This window comes from Choloepus didactylus, chromosome 1 (assembly GCF_015220235.1).
Source record: "Choloepus didactylus isolate mChoDid1 chromosome 1, mChoDid1.pri, whole genome shotgun sequence".
NCBI lineage: Eukaryota > Metazoa > Chordata > Mammalia > Pilosa > Megalonychidae > Choloepus > Choloepus didactylus.
The window spans coordinates 93,989,637-94,008,104 of NC_051307.1; the positions used below are offsets into that span (position 1 = coordinate 93,989,637).

Genomic DNA, 18,468 nt, shown 5'->3' on the forward strand with positions numbered 1-18,468 from the left:
TTTGCTTGTGATGGGTTGGTTGAGGTCTTCTGTTTCTTCTCTGGTCAGTCTATGTTGTTCATATGTTTCCAGGAAATTGTCCATTTCCTCTACATTATCCAGTTTGTTGCCATACAGTTGTTCATAGTATCCTCTTATAATTTTTTAAATTTCTTCAGGATCTGCAGTTATGTCACCTTTTTCATTCATTATTTTGTTTACATGGGTCTTCTCTCCTTTTGATTTTGTCAGTCTAGCTAGGGGCTTGTCAATCTTGTTGATCTTCTCAAAGAACCAACTTTTGGTGATATTTATCCTCTCTATTGTTTTTTTGTTCTCTATGTCATTTATTTCTGCTTTAATCCTTGTTATTTCTTTTCTTCTACTTGGTTTAGGATTGGTTTGCTGTTCATTTTCTAGCTTCTTCAGTTGATCCATTAGTTCTTTGATTTTGGCTCTTTCTTCCTTTTTAATATATGCATTTAGTGCTATAAATTTCCCCCTCAGCACGGCTTTTGCTGCATCCTATAGGTTTTGGTATGTTGTGTTCTCATTTTCATTCGTCTCTATATATTTAGCAATTTCTCTTACTATTTCTTCTTTAACCCACTGATTGTTTAGGAGTGTGTTGTTTAACCTCCAGGTATTTGTGAATTTTCTAAGTCTCTGAGGGTTATTGACTTCTAATTGTATTCCATTGTGGTCAGAGAATGTGCTTTGAATAATTTCAATCTTTTTAAATTTATTGAGGCTTGTTTTATGTCCCAGCATATGATCTATTCTGGAGAAAGTTCCGTGAGCACTAGAAAATTATGTGTATCCTGGTGATTTGGGATGTAATGTTCTGTATATGTCTGTTAAATCTAATTCATTTATCAGATTGTTTAGGTTTTCAGTTTCCTTATTGGTCTTCTGTCTGGTTGATCTATCTATAGGAGAGAGTGATGTGTTGAAGTCTCCCACAATTATTGTGGAAACATCAATTGCTTCCTTTAGTTTTGCCAGTGTTTCTCTCATGTATTTTGTGGCACCTTGATTGGGTGCATAGACATTTATGATTGTTATTTCTTCTTGTTGAATTGCCCCTTTTATTAGTATGTAGTGGCCTTCTTTGTCTCTCAAAACATCTCTGCATTTAAAGTCTATTTTATCTGAGATTAATATTGCTACACCTGCTTTCTTTTGGCTGTAGCTTGCATGAAATATTTTTTTTCCATCCTTTCACTTTCCATTTCTTTGTGTCCCTGTGTCTAAGATGAGTCTCTTGTATGCAACATATTGATGGTTCATTTTTTTTGATCCATTCTGTGAATCTATATCTTTTAATTGGGGAGTTTAATCCATTTACATTCAACCTTATAACCGTGAAGGCATTTCTTGAATCAGCCATCTTATCCTTTGGTTTATGTGTGTCATATATATTTTTCCCCTCTCTCTATTAATATCCTTTATTGTACCCATACTGAATCTCTTTGGTACTGAACCTTTCTCCAATTCTCTCTGTCCTTTCTTTGTTTCTCTGTCTATAGGGCTCTCTTTAGTATCTCCAGTAGGGCAGGTCTCTTGTTAGCAGATTCTCTCAGCATTTGTTTGTCTGTGAAAAATGTAAGCTCTCCCTCAAATTTGAAGGAGAGCTTTGCTGGATAAAGTATTCTTGGTTGGAAATTTTTCTCACTCAGAATTTTAAATATATCGTGCCACTGCCTTCTCACCTCCATGGTGGCTGCTGAGTAGTCACTACTTAGTCTTATGCTGTTTCCTTTGTATGTGGTGAATTGCTTTTCTCTTGCTGCTTTCAGAACTTGCTCCTTCTCTTCCGTGTTTGACAGTGTGTTCAGAATATGTCTTGGAGTGGGTTTATTTGGATTTATTCTATTTGGAGTTTGCTGAGCATTTATGATTTGTGTATTTATGTTGTTTAGAAGATTTGGGAAGTTTTCCCCAACAATTTCTTTGAATACTCTTCCTAGACCTTTACCCTTTTCTTCCCCTTCTGGAACACCAATGAGTCTTATATTCGGACGTTTTATATTATCTATCATATCCCTGAGGTCCGTTTCAATTTTTTCAATTTTTTTCCCCGTTCTTTCTTTTATGCTTTCATTTTCCATTCTGTCATCTTCCAGGTCACTGATTCGTTGTTCAACTTCCTCTAGTCTTGTACTATGAGTGTCCAGAATCTTTAATTTGGTCAACAGTTTCTTTAATTTCCAGAAGATCATCTGTTTTTTTATTTAGTCTTGCAATGTCCTCTTTATGCTCTTCTAGGGTCTTCTTGATATCCTTTGTATCTCATACTATGGTCTCATTGTTCATCTTTAGTTCTTTGAGTAGATGCTCTAGGTGCTGTGTCTCTTCTGATCTTTTGATTTGGGTGCTTGGGCTTGGGTTATCCATATCGTCTGGTTTTTTTATATGCTTTATAATTTTCTGTTGTTTTTGGCCTCTTGGCATTTGCTGAACTTGATAGGGTTCTTTTAGGATTTGTAGACCAATTGAAATCCTTATCTCTAATTTATCAGATCTACAGCTTCGTGGAGTACACTTTCTCTAACTAACCAGCAGGTGGCGTCCACGAGCCACCCATTCTCCACAAGCCAGTTCTCCCCTGCTTTGCCTTTGTGGTGAGTGGGGGAGTGAGTCTTGTGGGGTCCAATTGGTGTACCAAGCTTGCGTGTGTAGTTGGTGTTGCCCGCCCTGTATATGGGGCGTGTTTCTGGGCAGTCAGGGAGGGGGGGTGGCTCTAACAATCAAATCTCCCTGGTGATCCTAGAGTTTTAAAGCTGGTGCAATAGTCTAATCCTTCAGTTCAGTCCTGCCACACTTTGTCTCTGCCACTGACCCACAAGTCCTTGGTATTGGCGTATGGCTCCTGAGACTTGCAAGTGGGTCCCTCTTCCAGGCCATGCACCCCCTGGTCCTCTGTTGAGGGATGACTGTGCTATGTCACAGGTGACTGCCGTCCCCCCAGGGCGGTTCTGGGCTGCTGGGCTGTGTAGGGAGGCTCCCAGTCTGCTGAAATGATGGCTGAATGGGGCTTTGTTAATTCACACTGCTCCACCTTCCCAACTCTGGGACAATCAGCTGAGGTTGCAGGGAAGGCTAATGTCCATGCCCAGTTTTGTGGTGTGTGCCTGTTATTTGAAGCACTTCCATCACACTTGGTTGTCTGGGGCAGCTCTGGACTATGGGGCTGGTGATGGGCAGGAGTGTTTCCTGTCCACCAGCACGATGGCTGTGAGCGGACACCCCCCTTTTCTTGGGAAGTTGTGGTGTTTAGTGAATTTTCTCAGCCACTGGATTATTGCCTTTTGTCTCAGAGCTCTCTTAGTTCTGCTCTTGACTTGACCTGCCCAAATTGCAAGTCTTTGAAGCTTTCTGTATTGGGCTTCTTAGAGTAATTGTTTTAGAAAAAGAAAAAAGGAATTAAAAAAAAAAGGGCCCTCCTCACAGATCTAATGGGTTATTGAAATGCTAAGAGACAAAGCAATTAGGGCCATTAAGGAAAGGTCCACAGGGCAGAGAGATCAGCTTTTCTTCGGGATTTGCATATGAGCCTCAGGGCCTGAGCTCTGCCCTTCCCCTTTCTATGTTCACCAGAACTCCAAAAGTCCTCTGCTTTTATTTTGGAGTTTTTCGTGCTGTTTTTTCCTGTGTCTTTCTCCTCTCTGCTGGGCTGGCTGCTCTCAGATTCTCTGGTGTCTGGTCTCAGTCTGTCTATGGTTGGAGTTTGGATCAGTAGAATGAGTTTCTGATAAGGGCTGCCACTGCAGTTCTCCCTTCTTCTTCCCAGAGCTGACAGCCCCTCCTCCCATGGGACTGAGCCTGGAAGGGAGGGGTGCGGGTCCCCTGGCCACAAAAACTTACAGATTTCACTGATCTCAGCAGTTCGACATGTTCATGAGGGTTGTATGAAGTATGCCCAAAGTCAGATTGCTCTGTGGTGTCCAGTCCACGCAGTTCCTGGCTTTCTACCTACTTTCCTGGAGGAGTAACTAAAACATACAGCTCACCAGTCCACCATCTTGCCCCGCCTCTTGACAAAGACCTCATCCTTTCATTTTTATTTGTCAGATCTATTTTTTCCCTGTCTCTCTTTATATCCTTTAAGTCACCCTTACTAATACTCTTCAGTTCTGTGCCCTCCTCCAGGCCTCTCTCCCCTCTTTTTTTCTCAGCCAGTAGTGCTCCCTTCAGTATTTCTTGTAGGGCAGGTCTCTTGTTAACCAATTCTCTCAGCATTTGTTTGTCTGTGAAAATTTTAAACTCTCCCTCAATTTTGAAGGTGACTTTGCTGGATAAAGGATTCTTGGCTGGCAATTTTTCGCTTTCGGAATTTTAAATATGTCATACCACTGCTTTCTCACCTCCATGCTGCCTGCTGAGTAGTTAGTCCTTAGTCTTATGTTGTTTCCCTTGTATGTGGTGAATTGCTTTTCTCTTGCTGTTTTCAGAACATTCTCCTTCTCTTCAGCATTTGGCAATCTAATCATTATATGACTCAGAGTGGGTTTATTTGGATTTATTCTATCTGGAGTTGGGCATCTTTGATTTGCATATTTATGTCATTTAGAAGGGGTGAGAATTTTCCCCCAGCTATGTCTTGAAACACTCTTCTCAGCCCTTTACTCTTCTCTTCTCCTTCTGGGACACCAGTGATTCTTATATTTGTACACTTCTTGTTGTCCATCATTTCCCTGAGCTCCATTTCAATTTTTTTTTTTTTTCATCATTTGTTCTTTTGTGTATTCACATTCCATTGCTCTGTCTTCTAATTCACGTATCCTTTCTTCTGCCCCTTCAAATCTGCTGTTAGGTGTTTCTAGTATATTTTTAATTTGATCAACAGTTTCTTTTATTTCCCTAAGATCTGCTATTTTTAAATTTACTCTTTCAAATTCTTCTTTATGCTCTTCTTGGGTTTTCTTGATGTCCTTTATGTCTTTAGCCATCTTGTTAAAGTTGTTTTGGAGATTTGTGTGTACTTCTTTACTTAATTGCTCCAAATTGTGTCTCTTCCAGAGAACCGTATCTTTTTGGTTCTTCAGGTATATTATGATTTTCTGTTGGCTTCAGGGCATTTGCTTATCTTGGTAAGATTATTTTGGCAAATGCAAGATTGTTTGAGCTTTTATCTATAGTTTGGCAGAGCTACAGCTTGGTGGAGTGCACTTTCCCTGTCCTACCAGCAGATGGCACTCTTTTGCCACCTCTCACCCTCAAGCCAGCTCTTCCCCAACTTTGTGCTCTGGACAGGGTCTAAACCAGGTGGAAATCCACTCAGTGCAGCAGTTTTCCATGTGCACTTGGGATTGTCAGCCCTGTGGGAGTGGGGCGGGTCCTGCGCAGTTTGGTACGGAGTCTGCTCCAGGGCACAGTGGTCCCGGCAATTCCTGGGACTGTGAATGGACCAGTCTGGGGCTGTGGAGCTGCATATCTCACCTTGCAGCTCAAATGCACTGCAGTCTCTGACTGCTGTGCACCTGCGAGTCCCTTGGATTGGGGAGGGGCACCTGGAACTTCCATGTGGCACACTTGCCTCTTGGCTGTGCACACTGTGGGCTTCCATGGAGGAAGAGTGAGTGCAGTCACCACAAGTCTGCCAAATCCCACGTTCCCTCATGGGAGCTCTCAGAGATAGGGTTGCAAAGGGTAATCTCCCCAGTCAGTTGCTGAGATGGGTACACAGTTCTTAGAATGCTGCTCACTCCGTGCTCAGTGGCCAGCTCTAGCCACCAGTCTCTGGCATGGGAGCTCTTGGCTGCAGGGCTGTGAAGGATTACCTCTCCAGCAAACTGCTGAGATGGGTGCATGGGGTGTGGAAAGTTGCTCCCTTCTGCACTTGTCTGCCAGCTCTAGCTACCAGTGCCCAGCAAGGGAGCTGTCAGCCGTGGGGCTGTAAAGGGTTATGTCCCCAGCCAACTGCCATGAAGGATGCACAGGGTGTGGAAATCTACTCCCTCCTGCGCTTGTCACCTGGCTCCAACTGCCCATCCCCAGTGGCAGTCCTGGCCAAATACACTCACTGGTCCTTACAAACACAGTCTGTCTGCCTCTGCAGCTAGATCCTCACCATGTGGTGTAGAAGTCTCTGCCTGGCTGGTGGCACCCTGGAACTGCTCTTCCAGAGAGCTCTCTGTCCTTTATCTAGTCTTTTTCATGGAGTAGAATTTTGCTCTGCCTCTCCTAATAAACCATCTTCCTGGAAGTCTGACCCCAAGCACCATTTTTGAGACTATTCTTTCCCAATTGAGTGGACTTGGCATCCTTCTCAAAAATCAGATGGCCATAAATGTGAGGACTTATTTCTGAACTTTGAATTCTTTTCCATTGGTCTATATGTCTGTCCTTGTGCCAGTACCATGATGTTTTGATTACCGTGTCTTTGTAATAATGTTAAGATTGAGAAGATTGAGTCCTCCAACTTCATTCTTCTTTCTCAAGATGGCTTTAGCTATTCAGGGCTCCTTACCCCTCCAGATAAATTTGATGATTGACTTTTCCATTTCTGCAAGGAAGGTTGTTAGGATTTTGATTGGGATTGCATTGAATCTGTAAATCGCTTTGGATAGAATTGACATCTTAATCTACATAGTCTTCCAATCCCTGAACACCAATGTTCTTCCATTTATTTAGGCCTTTGATTTCTTTTTGCAATGTTTTGTAGTTTTCTGTGTACAAGTCCTTTAAATCCTTGGTGAGACTTTTTTTCCTAGATAAATCCATGAATGGGAATTTTTCTTGATTTCTTCTAGAAACTTTGTTGGTTTTTTTAAAATTAGTATCCTAGTAACATATATACAGTTTAAAATTTCCCCTTTTAACCACATTCAGATATACAATTCAGTGGTGTTAATTACATTCACAATGTTGTGCTACAATCCATTAACAAAACTTTTCCATCACCTCAAACAGAAACTCTGTACCATTTAAGCATTAACTCCCCATTCCCTACCCCAATCCTGGCCCCTGGTAATCTGTATTCTAGTTTCTGACTCTATAAATTTAAATACTTTTATTATTTCATATAAGTGATATCATACAATATTTGTCCTTTTGTGTCTGGTTTATTTCACTCAACATTATGTCTTCAAGGTTCATCCATGTTGTAGCATGTATCAGAACTTCATTCCTTCTTATGGCTGAATAATATTCCATTGTACGTATATACCGCATTTTGTTTATCCATTCATCAGTGATGGACACTTGGGTGGCTTCTACCTTTTGGCAATTGTGAAGAATGCCACTATGAACATGTGTGCAAATACCTGTTTGAGTCCCTGTTTTCAGTTCTTTGGGGGTAGATACCTAGAAGTGGGATTGCCAGGTCATATGGTAACTCCATGTTTAACTTTTGAGGGATGGCCAAACTGTTTTTACATAGCAGCTGTACCATTTTACATTTCCACCGACAATATATGAGGGTTCCTTATGTCTCCATTTCCTTGCCCAACACTTATTTTCTCTTTTTAAAACAGTAGCTATTCTAGTGGGTATGAAATGGTATCTTGTGCTTTGATTTGTATTCCCATAATAGCTAATGAAGTTGAGTATCTTTTTATGTGCATATTGGTCATTTTGTGTATCTTCTTTGTAGAAATGTCTATTCAAGTGTGATGGTTAAGTTCATGTGTCAACCTGGCTAGGTTACAGAATCCAGCTGTTTGGTTAAGTAAGCACTGGCTTGATTGTTACTGTGAGGATATTTCATGGCTTTAAATATGACTGAATCTATGGCTGACTACATCTACAATCAATGAAGAGATTACCTTCAAAAATGAGAGAAGTCTCATCCAATTAGTTGAAGGCCTTAAATGGAGGAGTGATGATTTCAGCAATCAGGAGGAAGAATTTCCATCCCTACTTCAGCCAACCAGCTTCTCCAGGGGAATGTACTGAAAATCTTCGTCAGAGTTTCCAGTCTGTGGCCTGCCCTTCAGAATTTAGACTTGCTTGTCCCCACAGTGATGTGAGCCAATTCCTACAATAAATCTCATATTATTTACATTATATTCATGAATACATATATATATATCCTGTCAGTTCTGTTTCCCTAGAGAACCCTGAATAATACAAGTCCTTTGCCCATTCTTTTTTTTCTGCCAATTTTATTGAGATCTATTCACACACCATATAATGCATCCAAAGTATACAACCAATGGCTGACAATATTATCACCTAGTTGTGCAATCATCACCACAGTCAATTTTAGAACATCTTCATTACTCCAAAAAGAAAAATAACAAATGGACATAAAAAAGAAAACCCAAAACACCTCATAACCCTTATTCCCCCTATTGTTGACCGGTAGTATTGCTGTGGTACATTTGTTACTGTTGATGAAAGAATATTAAGATATTACTGCTAACTATAGTCCATGGTTTGTAAAACGTACTTTTCTCCCATATACCACTCTATTATTAACTGAGGAAGTGTTGTACATTTGTTTAAGTTCATGAAAGAACTTATTTATATTTGCAGTGTTAATCACAGACATTGTCCACCACAAGAGTCACTGCATTATACATTCCATATTTTAATCTCTGGCTTTCCTTCTGGTGACATACATGATTCTAAATAACCCCTTTCAACCATATTCACAGACAATTCAGCACTATTACTTATAATCCCAGTAACAAGCTGCCATCATCTCTATCCATTTCCAAACATTTAAGTTCAACGTCATTAAAAATTCTTTACATATTAGGCAACCACTCCCCATTCCCTAGCCTTATCCTATCTCTTGGTAACCTATATTCTAAACTTTATGAATATGAGTTTTCATATTATAATTAGCTCATGTTAGTGAAATCATACAATGTTTGTGCTTTTGTGTCTGACTTACTTCACTCAGCATTATGTCCTCAGGTTTCATCTGTGTTGTTGTGTGCTTCAGGACTTCATTCCTTCTTCCTGCTGAGTAATATTCCATTGTATGTATACACCACATTTTGTTTATTCAGCAGTTGATGGACACTTGGGTTGTTTCCATCTTTTGGCAATTGTGAATAATGCCAGTATGAACATTGGTGTGCAAATGTCTGTTTGTGACCCTGCTTTCAGATCTTCTGGTTATGTACTGAGTAGCAGAATTACCCATTCTTTAATTGGGTTGTTTGTCTTTTTGTTGTTGAGTTGTAGGAGTTATTTATATTCTGTTTACTAAAACCTAGTTGGATATGTGGTTTCCAAATATTTTTCCCATTGTGCTTGTCATCTTTTCACTTTCTTGATAATGTCCTTTGAAACTTTAAAGTTTTAAATTTAGATGATGCCCCATTTGTCTATTATTTTCTTTTGTTGCTCATACTTTTGGCATAAAGTCTAAAAAACTACTGCCTTATATGAGGTCCTGAAGGTCCTGAAATCTAATATAAGGTTTCCTTATTTTTTATTTTAGGAGTTTTATAGTTTTAGTTCTTAAATTTAGTCTTTGATCCATTTTGAGTTATTTTATGTATATGGTATGAGGTAAGTTTCCACCTTCATTTTTTTGCATGTGGATATCCAGTTTTCCCAGCACCATTTGTTGAAGAGACTATTATTTCCCCTCTGAGTAGACTTGGCACCTTTGTCAAAAATCAATTGGTTATAGATGTGAGGGTTTACTTTTGAATTCTAAATTCTATTTCACTGGTCTATATGTTTATCCCTGTGTTACTACCAAGCTGTTTTGATTACTGCAGTTTTGTAATAAGTTTTAAAATCAGGAAGTGAGATTCCTCCAACTTTCTTCATTTTCAAGATGGTTTTTTTATTATTTGGATCCCATTACCCTTCCATGTGAATTTTTTTCTTTTTTTTTTTCCCCTTTCCATATGATTGATGACTGGCTTTTTCATTTCTGCAAAGAAGTCTGCCGTAATTTTTATTGGAATTGCATTGAATCACTAATCACTTTGGGTAGAACTGACATCTTAATATTTACTCTTCCCCAATCCATAAACAAGGTATATTTCTACATTTAAGTCTTTATGTTTCCTCAGCAACATTTTGTACTTTTCCAGTATTGAAATCTTGGGCAACCATTGTTAGATTTTCTCCTATGTAGTCAACATTTTTGGCACTGTTATAAATGGATTTTTTAAAAATTTTAATTTTACAGTTGTTTGTTGGGAATATATAAGAATATAATGTATTTCAGTATTGTGGTAGGTTGAATTATGTACTCCAACAAACTGTTCTTAATATTAGTCTACATCCCTGTGGGTGTGAACCCATCATAAACACAGGCATACCCAAGGTATATTGCAGGTTCAGTTCCAGACCACCACAATTAAGTGAGTATCACAATAAAGCAAGTCACACAATTTTTTTGTTTTCCCAGTGCATATAAAAAGTTTTACACTATAGTGTAGTCTGTTAAGTGTGCAATAGCATGTCTGAAAAAAAAAAAAGCAATGTATATACCTTAATTAAAATGTGACAGAGATACAAGGTGAGTACATGCTGTTTGAAAAATGGTGCCGATAGAATTGCTCAATGCAAGGTTGCCACAATAAAATGAGGTATACCTGTAGGACCTTTGGAAATGTGGCTTTCAGTGAAGATGTGACCAACTGAATCAGGGGGTTTTAATCCATATTACTGGAGGCCTTGGAAAGAGAAGAAATCAGAAGCCAGAGTCAGAGAGAAGACCACTGGGAGAAGCAGGAAGTCAGCAGACACAGGCTAAAGAGTTCGCCATGTGATGGGGGGCAGGGAAATAAGCCAAGGACCCCCATGATTACTAGCTGCCAGCACCAGAACACTACAGACTCCAAAAGAAAGCAAGTCTGGCTGATATCTTGATTTTGGACTTCTTCTAGCCTCAAAACTGTGAGCCAATAAATTCCTGTTGTTTAAGCCAACCCACTGTGTGGTATTTGTCATAGCAGCCTGGCAAACTAAGACATGTATATTAACCTTGCATCTGCAACCTTGATAAATTCAATTATTCGTTCTAGAGGTTATTCTGTAAATTCCCTGGGATTTTCTACATAAAAATCATACTTTTTTGGAAACAACTTTCCTTCTTTCTGATATTTGTGCTTTTTATTTCTTTTTCTTGTCTTTTTTTCACTGGCTAGGACCTCCAGTAAAATTTTCAATAGAAGTAACAAAAATGGGCATCCTTTCCTTGTTCCCAATTTTAGGGATGAACAATTCAGTCTTTTGCCATTAAATATGATGCCAGCTGTAGGTTTTTTCATAGATGCCTGTGATGGTTAGGTTCATGTGTCAACTTGGCCAGGTGACAGTACCCAGCTGTCTGGTCAAGCAAGCACTGGCCTAACGATTGCTGTGAGGACGTTTTTGGCTGGTTAATAAACCAACAGGCTGGTTTATTAAACCATCAGTCAATTGGCTGCAGCTGTGACTTATGACTCACCAAAGGGCATGTCTTCCACAATGAGAGAATGCAGTTAGCTGGATTTAATCCAATTAATCAGTTGAAGACTTATAAGCAAGACAGATAGAGGACCTTCACTTCTTCTTCGGCTCATAGTGAAGCGTTTCCTGAGGAGTTTGTTGAAGTTGCCAGTTCGTTTCCTGAGGAGATCATCAAACACGTTCGTCGAAGATCCCAGTTCATTTCCTGAGTAGTTCATCGAAGTTGCTGGTTCATTTCCTGAGGAGTTCATCGGACATCTTCGTTGGAGTTGAGAGTTTGCTGACTCATCTACAGAATTTGGACTCGTGTGTACCCACAGTTGTGTGAGTCACTTTTATAAATCTTATACTCATAGATACCTCTCATTGATTCTGTTTCCCTAGAGAACCCTAACTAATACAATGCTTGTGGTAGTTTGAAGTTGAATGGACCCCAGAAAAGACCCATGTTCTTAAAGCAAATCCATTCCTGTGAGTGCAGACCTATTGTAGGTGGGACCTTTTGATTATTTCAGTTGAGGCATGCCCCAGGTGGGTCTTCATCCTCTTACTGGAGTCCTTTAAAAGAAGCTGAGAGAGGACTCAGACAGAAGCTAAAAGAGAAACACAGAGAAGCTGAGAGAGAAAAGACACAGAAGCTCAGAGAGAAAAGCCAGAGAAGCTCAGAGAGGACACACAGAAAACAGAGGAAGCCACTGAAGCCAGAAGCTGGAAGCAACGAAACCCGGGAGAAGCGAGAGACCAGCAGATGTCGCCATGTGCCTGGGCACGTGACAGAGGAGCTGAGGATCGCTGCTAGCTGGTCTTTAGTGAGAAAGCATGGCCTGTTGATGCCTTGATTTGGACATTTTCACGGCTTCAGAACTGTAAGCTTGTAAGTTAATAAATCCCCATTGTAAAGCCAACCCATTTCTGGTATATTGCATTTCACCAGCTTTAGTGAACTAAAACAATGTCTTTTTCCAGTTTGAGGAATATCCCTACTATTGTTTTCTGAGAGTTTTTAACATAGAAGGGTGTAAATTTTGTCAAATGTTTTTTACACACCAATTGAAATGATTGTTGAATCATTCAATTGTTCAATTGAAACAACTGAAATGTTTTTTCTCCTTTGTTCTGTTAATATGGTGAATTACACAGTCTTTAATAGCAACTTTTGAGATATTCACATAATATAAAATTAACTGTTTTGAAGTGTACAATTCAATGCCTTTTAATATATGCACAGAGTTGTGCAACCATCATTCCTATGTAATTTTAGAATATTTCATCACCCCCAAAAGAAACCTCTGTACTGATAAGACACCACTCCCCATTCCCTCCTCCCCCAGCCCCTGGCAATCACTAATCTACTTCTGTCTCACAGATTTGCCTGTTGTGGACACTTCACATAATACCATTTTGTCCCTTTATGAACGGCTTCTTTCACTTAGCACCATGTTTTCAAGGTTCATCATGTTGTAGCATGTAACAGTACTTCATTTCTTTTTTATTGTTGAGTAATATTCCACTGTATGGATATAACACTTTTTTTAAAAATTCATCCACCAACTGACTGACATTTGGGTTGTTTCCACTTTTTGTCTATTATGAGTAATGTTCTATGGATATTCATGTGTAAGTTTTCTGTGGACATATCTTTTCATTTCTCTCAGGTATATATGTAGAAGTGGAGTTGCTGGGCACGTTGATGATCCTTGAATGTTAATCCAATCTTGAATTTCTGGAGTAATTTCTACTTGATCATGATATATTAATCTTTTATATGTTGTTGGATTCAATATGCTTGCATTTAAGAAATTTTGCTTCTATATTCATGAGAATATCTGTCTATAATTTGTTTTCTTAATCTTCATTTTATTGAGATATATTCACATACCACGCAGTCATACAAAACAAATCATACATTCGATTGTTCACAGTACCATTACATAGTTGTACATTCATCACCTAAATCAATCCCTGACACCTTCATTAGCACACACACAAAAATAACAAGAATAATAATTAAAGTGAAACAGAGCAATTGAAGTAAAAAAGAACACTGGGTACACTGGGGCCTGTGGAGAATGCAGGGGTATTGGCCTACCCCACCTCGATGGTTGCTAACATGACCACAGACATAGGGGACTGGTGGTTTGATGGGTTGAGCCCTCTATCATAGGTTTTACCCTTGGGAAGACGGTTGCTGCAAAGGAGAGGCTAGGCCTCCCTGTAATTGTGCCTAAGAGCCTCCTCCCGAATGCCTCTTTGTTGCTCGGATGTGGCCCTCTCTCTCTAGCTAAGCCAACTTGAAAGGTGAAATCACTGCCCTCCCCACTACGTGGGATCAGACACCCAGGGGAGTGAATCTCCCTGGCAACATGGAATATGACTCCCGGGGAGGAGTGTAGACCTGGCATTGTGGGACGGAGAACATCTTCTTGACCAAAAGGGGGATGTGAAAGGAAATGAAATAAGCTTCAGTGGCAGAGAGATTCCAAAAGGAGCCGAGAGGTCACTCTGGTGGGCACTCTTACGCACACTTTAGACAATCCATTTTAGGTTCTAAAGAATTGGGGTAGGGGGTGGTGGATACCTGACACTATCAAACTACAACCCAGAACCCATGAATCTTGAAGACAATTGTATAAAAATGTAGCTTATGAGGGGTGACAATGGGATTGGGAAAGCCATAAGGACCACACTCCACTTTGTCTAGTTTATGGATGGATGAATAGAAAAATAGGAGAAGGAAACAAACAAACAAACAAAGGTACCCAGTGTTCTTTTTTACTTCAATTGCTCTTTTTCACTTTAATTATTATTCTTGTTATTTTTGGGTGTGTGCTAATGAAGGTGTCAGGGATTGATTTAGGTGATGAATGTGCAACTATGTAATGGTACTGTGAACAATCGAATGTACGATTTGTTTTGTATGACTGCGTAGTATGTGAATATATCTCAATAAAATGAAGATTAAAAATAAATAAATAAATAAAAGAAGATATGAAAGAATTACTTTGAACAACAGGGAAAAATATATAATAGAGAAGCATGGTGGATTGCTAACCATCGAGAACCAACCTAAGCTTTACGTACAAGAGCTTAAAGGATATTCAGTCAAGCTGGATAGATTACTTCCTCCAGCAAGTACTAGATAATAAAGTTTGGGATTAGATAGGTGATCTAAATGGCGAGAGGGAAGGGAGAGTATTTTGAGAAGCAATGAGACAGAGAAGTTAGATTCCTGACTTGGAAGGGAAGAGAGTTTATGGGCCCTGGAATGTTCAGACCTTGAGGAAATGGCAAATTCTTAGAAAAATGGCTGGCTGGTACTGCTAGGAAGGTGTGGTACTTCTAGAGATTTGGGGCCTCAGCATGGCAAAGCAGCAGCAGTCTCTGGAACTAGAAAGCTGAACCATATCAACACTAAGCTGTGTGGACAGGGGTCAGTGACCAGAGAGACTTCTTGACAATGTGCAATTGTCCTCATGTAGGGCATAACCCCATACATGAAGTTGAATTTCCCATTTGCATAAGAGTGAATAAGAGGGAAATAAATTTTATTTCATTCAAACAAAGAAATATAACAAACCTTGAACATCTCTTTTTATGGAGTATGAGGCATACGTCATACACTATTAAGTTAAAAGGTGAGTGTAATGAGAGGTTATAACCCATGCTTCCACTGAGTGATCAGAAAGATCTCATTGAGGGAGTGATATTTAAGCTGAGAAGTGATGGATGTGTCGGAGTTAGCCAGTTGGAGAAAGGCAGGGAGGAGTGAAAAGTCTTTAAAATAGGAAGTAACTTAGTATCTTCTATGATGCTCAAGAAGGTCATTTTGGGGGGTGCATAACGGACAAGAGCAGTGTCACGATATGGAGGAGGGGTGGACAGGGGTCAGATTATACAGAATCCTTCAATGAGAAACATGGGCCAGATTTGTAAAGGATGATTTAGACAGAGCCTAGAAATAGGAGATAGGGAATCTATTTACGATAGTCTAGGGGAGACAGCATAGTAGCTTGCAGCAATGAGACAGCGACATAAAGAAGTCAATAGTTTCAAGACATATCCTAACAGTGGAATTGACAGCACTGACTTGAGGAAGAAGTCATCCAGGGTGACTCCCAGGTTTCTAGAATGAGTTCATACGTCTATGGAAGTTCCATGAACTTACAGGGGGAACTCTTCATGAGGAACAAATTTAGTAGACATGGGGTGGATAATAAGAGTGCAGGACTGGACTTTTAAGTTTAAGAAGCCAGTGAAAGGTATCACATATAGTTGGCTGAATGATTGTGGAGCACAAAGGAGAGGTCTCAGTGATGATCATTTGTAGATTGTTAAGATAGAGAAGCTATTTTTAGCCACAGGAATGGATGAAGCCAATTAAGGGTAGAGTGTGATAAGAAAAAAATCCAGGATTGAGCTGTGTAATTCCAACATTAGAAATTCAGTAGAAAAGGAAGAGCCAGAAAAAAGAGAGGCCATGGAAGCAAAAGGAAAACAGGAGGCTGGTGTCAGAGAAACTAAGAGAAGAGAGTGATTCAAGGAGAGGCTACTCTGCCATTTTTGAATGAAAGCAGCCATAGACATTGTGCAAATGAATGAGCATGGTTGTGTTCCAATAAAACTTTATTTACAAAAATACATGGCCAATCATAGTTTGCTGATTCCTGGCATAGTGTATTACTGAAAAGTCAAGTTAAGTGAGGACTAATAATTTTCCATATGATTTAGTTGCAGTGAAATCACTGTTGCTCTTGTCAAGATTATTTTCAATTGGTTGGTGGGTGCAAGAATTGTAATGGTATCTACTGAAGACAGAATTAAGGTTGAGGAAATGGAAGCAGTGTTTACAATTTGCTCTTATGAAATTTAATTTTGATAGGAAGATAATTAGAGCAGTAGTAAGGATGAAGTGTGGGGCTAGGGAAATTTTTTGGTTTTGTTTTCCTTTTATAGAAACTAGAGTGAGCAGAATGATCTAGCAGAGTGGGATAATAAAGTGGAATTAGAAGAATCCCAAGTAAAATGAAGAAGTTTGTTTTAGGACATTTCTTCCTTTGTAACAGGAGGACAGGACAGGGTGAGTGCAAGTGTTGTGTGTTAATTTGATGAGAAGATGGGGATTAAAAAAAAAATGTTAGGTTTTGATATGTTGGCCTCTTAACAAGCTGGACAATACTCCCTCCTGCTTCATTTTCTGAAAGTTTGTGTAAGATTGGTGTCATTTCCCTGAACGTTTGATAGAATACAGCTGTGAATCTCTCTGGGCCTAGAGGATTTTTTTATAAAAATTTTTTTATAAAATCAGTTTACTAGATATAGGGCTATTCAGTTTTCCTGATCTTTCTTGTGTCTATTTTTGCAATAAATTTGCCTATTTCACCAGAATTCTCTAATTTGTTGGCATAAAGTAGTATATTGTATACCCTTATTATTCTTTTAATGTCCGTAGGATCTATCGTGATAACCTTTTTCATTCCTGATATTGGTGATTTATGATTTTTTCTTTGTCAGTCTAGGTGGGGGGTTATCACTTTTGTTGTTCTTTTCAGAGAATCTGTTTTGGCTTTGTTAATTTTCTCTATTGTCTTGTTTCCATTTCATTGATCTTAATTTCCTTTCTTCTCCTTAATTTGGATTTACCCTGCTCTTCCTTCTCTAGCTTACAGTGGAAACAGGTCATTGATTTTAGGTTTTTCTTTTTTCTAATGTAAATATTAAAAGCTACAAATTTTCCTATAAGCCAGTTGTGTCCAATAAAACTTTCTGCTGTAATGGAAATATTCTGTTTCAGGAAGCCTAATACAGTAGCCTCTAGCCACATGTGGCTACTGAGAACCTGAAATTGTGACTAGTGTATCTGAGGAACTCAATTTTTTATTTTAATTAATTTAAATAGTCACATATGGCTGGTGGCTGTGTTGAATAGTGCAGCTTTAACACTGTTTTACCTGCATCCACAAATTTTATGTTGTATTTATCATTTAACTCAAAATATTTTCTAATTTCCCTCATGATTTCACTTTTGACCCACAAATAATTTAGAAGTGTGCTATTTAATTTCCAGATATTTGGGGATTTTCTGGACTATCTTGTTAATGATTTCTAGATTAAGTCCACTGTGGTCAGAAAATTCAGTTTGATTTCAATTCTTTTAAATTTACTGAGATTTGTTTTATGGCACAGCATAGGTCTACCTTGATAGATATACCATGCACACCTGAAAAAAAGTGTATTCTGCAGTAGTTGGATGTAGTTCTCTATAAATGTCAGTGAGACCAAAGTGCCTGATAACGTTCGAACAATTGCTTACAGAGGGGTGTTAAAATCTCCTGCTATGACAGAATTGCCTATTTCTCCCTTTAATTCTGTAAATTTTTTATTCATGTATTTAAGGCTATTAGACACATACATCTTTATAATTGTAAATATCTTCTTGATGAATTGTTCCTTTTATCATTATGAAATGTCCCTCTTTTCTATCTCTGGTTAATACTTTGTCTTGAAGTCTATTTTATCTGTTATTTGTATAGCCACTCCAGTCTTCTTATGCTTAGTTTGCATTTTTTTTTTCCATCTTTTGACTTTCAACTCATCTGTGTCCTTGAAGTGTTCCTTGTAGGCACCATATAACAAGTCTTGATTTTTTTTATCCACTCTGTCAATCTTTTAATTGGAGTGTTAGCATTTAAAATAATTGATAAGTTTGGATTTTGGTCTACCATTTTATTATTTTGTAATTTTATTAGTTGTTTGTCCTGTTTTTTGTTCTTGCCAATTCTGTCTCCCTTTTCAGAAATTGCTTCTCCAAGTTTTTCTTCATCTCTAGTCTGCCTGCCTTTGTTTGCTTATCAAAGCCCTCAAAGTAATTTTCCCTCTATTTTATTCAGAGTTTATAGTAGTAAGCAATGGGAGGGACAGATTGCAGGGGGCTTACATTGTCACAGTGGAACCAGAACCGCCTGTGCTTTGATGTAGAGTTCATGGATATTCTTGCTTGTACACAGACTATTCTGGAAGTGTACATAAGAAATTGGTAGTCATGGGTATTTAGAGGGAAGGAAACCGGGGGACCAAGAGGAAAAAGACTTACTTTTCAAATACAGGCCATTCTACACT

At 38.9% G+C, this 18,468-nt stretch overlaps 1 long non-coding RNA gene across 1 annotated transcript in view; it reads left to right on the top strand.

Moving 5' to 3' along the window:
- Positions 1-18,468, top strand: part of LOC119535044 — a 100,962-nt gene that overhangs the window by 32,012 nt on the left and 50,482 nt on the right. The gene's annotated exons all lie outside the window — the stretch shown is intronic.